This window comes from Epargyreus clarus, unplaced genomic scaffold (assembly GCF_041222505.1).
Source record: "Epargyreus clarus isolate Ecla_fem2 unplaced genomic scaffold, WU_Ecla_fem_2.2 ptg000012l, whole genome shotgun sequence".
Lineage (NCBI taxonomy): Eukaryota > Metazoa > Arthropoda > Insecta > Lepidoptera > Hesperiidae > Epargyreus > Epargyreus clarus.
Genome location: NW_027332220.1, coordinates 11,292,138 through 11,299,356, shown reverse-complemented (window position 1 = coordinate 11,299,356; position 7,219 = coordinate 11,292,138). Strand labels below are relative to the sequence as shown.

At 35.9% G+C, this 7,219-nt stretch overlaps 1 non-coding gene across 1 annotated transcript; it reads left to right on the top strand.

Moving 5' to 3' along the window:
• Nucleotides 1–210: 210 nt before the first annotated feature.
• TRNAM-CAU (transfer RNA methionine (anticodon CAU)) lies at nt 211–283 on the top strand. Its single transcript has one exon. It is a non-coding gene; the product is annotated as a tRNA-Met (tRNA).
• Nucleotides 284–7,219: the final 6,936 nt, after the last annotated feature.

Here is a 7,219-nt window from a genome sequence, read left to right as displayed (position 1 = left end):
TTGTTAATTGTCAATCTGTGGTATGCAAAAAGGATATAATGATTATTTATAATGAACATGTATTAATAATCGATAATATACGAGGCAATAGTAGTTGTCAAAAATATATGTGATAACAGATATCGTAAAATTATCAGTCTTATCACTATTGATAAAGTACTATTTAGTATTTCGTACAAAGTATTCCATATTTCGCAACAGTAACCCATAGCCTCGGTGGCGCAGTAGGCAGCGCGTAAGTCTCATAATCTTAAGGTCGTGAGTTCGATCCTCACCCGGGGCATATTTTTCTGAATTTTCTCTATTATGATTTATCCATTTTTTTAGTTAAAGATATAAATACGTGTTCAATTAAGTTGTTATTACAGTATTAATATCATTATTGAGCAAAACATATTTTTTAAAGAAGAAAAAAAATTAATCATAGTCGAAACTCATACATACATATTATTATCATACTAGCTAATCCGGCAAACGTTGTGTTGCCATATAAATGAAAAAATGTTAAGGGTGAACAACCCTTATCACTTAGGGGTATGAAAAATAGATAGTAGCCGATTCTCAGACCTGAATATGTATATAAAATTTGGTCAAAATCGGTAAAGCCGTTTCGGAGGAGTACGGTACCTAACATTGTGATACGAGAATTTTATATGTAAGATTAATATTCATAGGTATTCAGGTGGTAGAACCCTTTATGGTTCGACTCCGGCAGCACCACCGCCACACCTATTTCTACCTAATAACAGCAGTGTCAAGCTGTATTCTGGTTTGAAGGTACGGGAGACATACTTTTCCAAGGCGTTTCAGCTTGGTCCTTAGGGGTAGTGGCGCACCTGTGGCCGACCTCAGGTAGGAATATCGAATCCTATCTGGGATTGATTACAGATGTTCATGGGCGGCAGTACCCACTTACTATCACGTGGACTGCATGCTCGTCTGCTACTCTTATACCTATTTAAAAAATATTACCCTAATTCTTTCTTTTGGCATAGATAAAAAAATATATTATTTTAGTGTCCTAAAAACATAGATCCTAACACTATGTCAAGTGGCTTTCGTTTATCTTTCTCACATCAATTACTTTCGGCTTAGTTTGGCTGAGATGGGTGGCTACTATGCAATCCAATTGCTAAGATATTAATTTATTTATCAAAATAGACGGCTCGAGATTGGTTGCAGTGGTCGCCATGATCATTTGAAGCGCAGAGGGATTCCAGTTCAGTCCCCGTTCTGGTAACTAAATGGTGATTTTAGATTATTGTTTTGGGTATTTGTGGATTTGGCTTTGTGACATAGAGTAGCTTAGTATGGAGCTATTTCTTTAAATTTTTAGGTGCAAAGCTTCTTATGCCCACTGCTGGTCACCCCACAACTGGGTGAGTCTTGGAGCAAACTGCACCATGCTGCTCCATTACTAATTATTGAAAGGGCTACGGGCTAATGGATAACACGTATCAGATGATTTTAAATCTCCCTAAAGCCCTCCAACTAAGCCTCCGACGAACTCGCGCTAATGGTATTCGCCCTCTTATGGTCGCCCATCCAATTTCCAACCGCGGAAGATGCTGTTTAACTTTGTGGAACGATTATAATTTAACCAGGGTACCTCACTCACATTTGTTATTTTAAAACAAATATTTAAACTATATTTATAAGGATATAGAGGTCTAAAATATATCTGTGGGCCTAAGAATAGTCCCCTCGCAGCCGCGTTATAGTTTGTGAGTCATGTCAATTGATTTAGAGCTGAATAATTCGATTGGCACCAATTCGGCGATGTCGCGATGTTATGGGAACACGGACCAAGGACTCTGGGGTTTTTACTAAACATTCCTTAAGTTGCTATTTTGATCAGACGGAGATATACGATAAACGAATAACAAGACGTAAAAACAATATAATTTTAACTAAACCGCGAACTACATTTCTTTTTATAATATAGGAGTAGCAGACGAGCATACAGTCCACCTGATGGTAAGTGGCTACTGCCGCCCATTGACATCTGTAATCATCCCCAGATAGGATTAGATATTCCCACCTGAGGTCGGCTACAGATGCGCCGCTACTCCTGAGGACTAAAGCTGGAACGCCTCGGAAAAGTATGTCTCCCTTACCACATCCTTCAAAACGGAACACAGCAGCGCCTAACACTGCTGTTAATAGGCAGAAATAGGTGTGGCGGTGGAGCCGCCGGAATCGAACCATAAAAGGTTCTACTACCTTTAAAACTTACCACTTCAGTCAAACTACAGAGGATTTCTAACACTTTCGACTAGCTAAATATCGTATATCAAACAGAATTAGAATTAGACCAATATATTGTTATACTTTAGCTATTTCACGACCTGCATGGCTGACCGGTCAATATAACGGTCTGATGCGCGAAGGGTTCCGGGTTCGATCCCTGGCCAAATAGATATCAACATATGGATATCTGATATATGGATAAATGCTTGCTATTCAAGATTGTATTTAAATTCATTAAAAGTACCTAATCTAGAACGCAAAATTGCATACTTTACCCGGTGAAACATGTTTTAACTTTATAAATTGTACAACATCCTGTGTAATACCATATTTATGCAATAAAGAATTATGATTATGATTATGATATGATTATGTTGTGGGTATTGATTTTGAGTATTCGTCTTTGTGTGTATCCAGAGCATTCGCGACACAGGAAATCCTATTATGGGGCTGTGAGCGTAGAAAGCGTCTTTTTTATTTCATAAGTACCTACCTATATATGACAAGACTAACTTATGCAGTTCTTAAACAAGATTCAAACAGAATTAGAATTAGACCAATATATTGTCTCGTAACAGACTCAGGCGCCATATAATTGTCAATTACGAGTGCTATCTGGTTACACGCTCGGAGCACGTGAATCAGCTTATTACAATGTTTTATCACACAATAGGTGTGTGGCTTCTATCAAAATCTAGATATTTTGTACGAAATTTCTTTACAGCCCTATTTTTGGCCAATAATCTTTTTTTAACGACGGGGACACCTTCTATAGGTGCCCTATGCCCAGACATAGGGTTATGTGGGATTCTGGTGTTTGTATGGGGATACCACACCCACCGTCAGTGTTTACGATCTATAGGGATTATAGGGACAAAACGTCACAAACCTAACTCTTTGTAAAGTGTTTTATTTATGAAGAAAAAGACGCTAAAGAAAATTTATAACACACATCTTTACCATAAAAAATAGACTAGAATGATTACTATACTCTAATCAATCAAGTAAGCTCACAACTGAATATAGTCCTTTTCCTACCCAAATAGTCATTAAAGGCGAACTCTAAAGGTTTTATAAAAAATAAATTAAAAAACGTAGTCAATGGACATTCTAATGCATCATGTTTATAATCCCAAAAAGACTTAAATTGTGCCTGGAGACTTAATTGGTACGTGTACGTCTAAGTAAACCTTACCACTCCCTTCAAACCATAAAACATAAGGGCTATACTACGTTTATATTATAACAATTAGTGTGGCGTTGGTGCCTCCGGATGAAAACTATAAGGAATTATACCACCTTTAAACTACCACCTTTAAGCTTTTTTATAATCACTGCACAGCAGACATGTTACCTACTCATATATTTTATTAATCATTATGATAGACCTGCTTATTAGTTACATAAAAAAAGCAAAATCAATTCCCATAGCTTCCAACCCGAGACTTCTCAAACGACAAAGCTATTAACATCCATTAACAACATCGACCTAAGATCAAATTCCTGAACGCTCCACAATCGATCACTGCAGTGTGTTCACCGCTATTTATAGAAAACGTGTGACCACTTCGATCACATTGCTAATAATAGAAAATGCATCACTGATCATGCATACGGCGTGTGATTTTATTGACAGTACCACTGGGGTGTGTTCCTGTTGTGGTAGGTTTGGTTTGGGAACGTTATTACTATCAATAGTTTGTTATAAACCAAGAATATGTAGGTAGGATGCTGTATTCAGTCATTTGTCAATAACCATGAACGTCTGATCAACTTTTATAGGATTTAAGTTTTACTTGAGGTCGGCTGCTTAAAATACGATAGATAAAGGCCTTATCTGGTAATCGATCTCAGGCGCGTTGCTTTGAATCATGAAAGGATTAATTCTGCACCACTCTTTTCAAGCCAAATCACTAGGGCGCGTAACACAGTCAGAAATTGGTGTAGCGTTGTGTGCCTCTAAAGTTGCGATCTTAAGAGTTCTACTTCCAACAAAAAATGTCGAGTCGAAAATGCATGTATACAGATGCAAGCATATTATCGCAAATAGTTTCCTTTCTAAGGAAAGAAACATGAAACCCTTCAGTTTGGATTGATACAGTCACTTCCAAAGCACTGCAAAAGGGCAAAAGTCCCACCATAAACAAGCAAAACTATTTAAATAAAGATGCAGAGCTCTTAGAGTTTGTCATAAGCAGTCCACTACCTTAGAAAAACCTGACTGAATTATAATTGTGATGAGAACAGTACCAAACGACACATAACATAACAGGAACACAGCAAAAATGATAGCGATCAGAATTGACCCAAGCAGCAAGTAAGGCGGGCAGCAAATCAAACTGCCCACATACGATCATTTAGTTATAGAGCGGCTATTTATAGAGCGAATTTATTGCTTGTTAGCTTCATTGTTTAGTTCAGTGAAAGAAGTTCGCGGCTCTATATTGAGGGTAATAAATGTAACTCTATTGTTTTTATCGATGTCTATTTATAATATAGGATGTTAATAATATAAATATATGTAACTCAAAGGTGACTGACTGATATAGTGATCTATCAACGCACAGCCCAAACCACTAGACGGATCGGGCTGAAATTTGGCATGCTGGTAGATGTTATGACGTAGGCATCCGCTAAGAAAGGATTTTGATCAATTCTACCCCCAAGGGGATAAAATAGGGCAAAAGCTCGTATATTATAAATAGACAGCGATAAAAACCTGTCTGTTAAGACGTGGATGTAGTTTACCTGATGGCAAGCGGTACCTGCCGCCCATGGACATCCAAATAGGATTAGATATTCCTATCCGAGCTCGGCCACGGATGCGACGCTACTCCTGAGAACTAAACTGGAACCTCGGAAAAGTATATCTCCCTTACCACACTCTTCAAACCAGAACACAGCAGCGCTTAACACTGCTGTTATTAGGCAGAAATAGATGTGGTGGTGATGCCGCCGAGATCTAACAAAGGGCTCTACCTTCAATGTTAAAATAATCTCTTAACGGTAGTACCCGTGGTGGTTTGATTCCGGAGGCACATTCGCTGCACCTCTTTAATTGACTGTCTAACAATAGTAGCACCTATGCGCTTCTGTATTCTGGTTCGAAATACTTAATACGAGGGATTCAATTTTGCACACGCCCACACGTATTTAAATAGCTTTGGAATACTACCTAGAGTCGAAATTACTACCCCTGCGATGCTCACCCTTAAGACTTACTTGGAATGCCTCCTATCCCTTTCCACACTTCTTAAATCCAGATAACAGCACATCTAATAAAGGACAGAATACTACTGACTGACGAGACATACTTACAACCAAAGAGTTTGGTTGGAAAAAAATCATTATAGGTTTTGACGTAGACTAAAAATTGGTCTGAGCTAGATCTCTTTAGTGGATACTTAGTAAAAACAAAATTTTCTAGTTAAATCTTTTTGTAACGTTGGGTAGCAATGTAAATTCTGAAAATAATATAGTCTGTTATTATTTTTATCTTAAAACAAATTATAGCAACTGTTTATAACCAGATCAAATAATTTATCTAACCGAAAACATCGTATATTTTCCCTCCAAAACTCTGGCAACAAACTTGATAATTAAAAGTCCACTTCAGCTATAAATCTATAAGTTGAATTCTAAATTAAAATTTTCATATCTTCCTTGATAATTCTACAATGCCTCGTCCATTGAAAAGATTGGGGGTGCGATAAATAAAAGTTTATGAATTGGTCAAGCGTGAACCCCGTTTTTACGGAAACTGAAGATAAGCGGGTTTTAGGTAAACCCCAAACATCCTTCATTTAACAAATTTTGATAACTCAAAATTTATATCGTTTCAGTCGATAGCTTAGATAAGTATAATACATAGATTGATTACTTCTAACAAGACAGTGTAACCAGTTTTGAATTGAAATTGTTGCGTAAATAAAGTTATGCCACGTCTCCGTTATAAAATGTCCCTAAAATGTTTGAAATACTTACTTATTTACTTCGCAAATTACTTAGTATTCGTTATTTATACGTAAATTTTCAAAAAGTGTTTTTTATTTGTTAAGATTCAAAAAATAAATGATTAAATCGTTCTTTTGAAGCCACATCATTCAATTTCAAGGTGGTGAAGTATCTTTTTATTTTACTTATCAAGGTCGATAAGTATACATTTTATCGACATCCTGTAACAAAGTACCACTTAATATTTTTGGAGATCAGCGCCATCTATCATTACATGTATGAACTAATTTATTGATTACTATGTAGAGTCTGTATGTAGCGTTTAAGTACTGATCTCATCCGCTAGATGGCAGTGTAAAACGGTTACTTTTATAGATTTTATGAACTTATTTGTAATTTGCTTAACAATAAGCATATAACACATTAAAAATATAGAATAAGTAATTTATAATATATTTTTGATATACGAACTAAGGACTAAAAGAGATACACAAGTAGTACTCATATTTCAAGTCGATTGTTACGCCATCTAGTTTAACTTATAGCATTTATTTCGATCTGCCAGATAGATCAAAATTTAGCTCATAGTTTTGGTAGATGGCGTGACAATGCGCATTTAACAACTCTACGTAGAGATGAAATTTAATAAAACTATTATAGAACTATTATGTAACCAAGAACAAGAACTCTACGTAGAGACGAAATTTTATAAAATTATTATCTAAATCCATAGATTGCGTAACCAAAGACTAGAAAAAGTATAGAGTATAGTTTTGTAAGCATATTTATTCTTTTAATTTACAATACAATACAAAACTCTTTATTATACGCCAAATTTAAAAAAATACAACATTTTAAAATACCTAATCTAAGGTACACTTGGTGGACTAATCATTAAAATAGTGATCTCTTCCAGGCAGCTATTTTAATTTGGTACAATTATACTAAATTAAAATGTTCGCATGGACAAGTTAAGATCATTTTATTGATTCACAATCGTTTTTTTATTATCAAC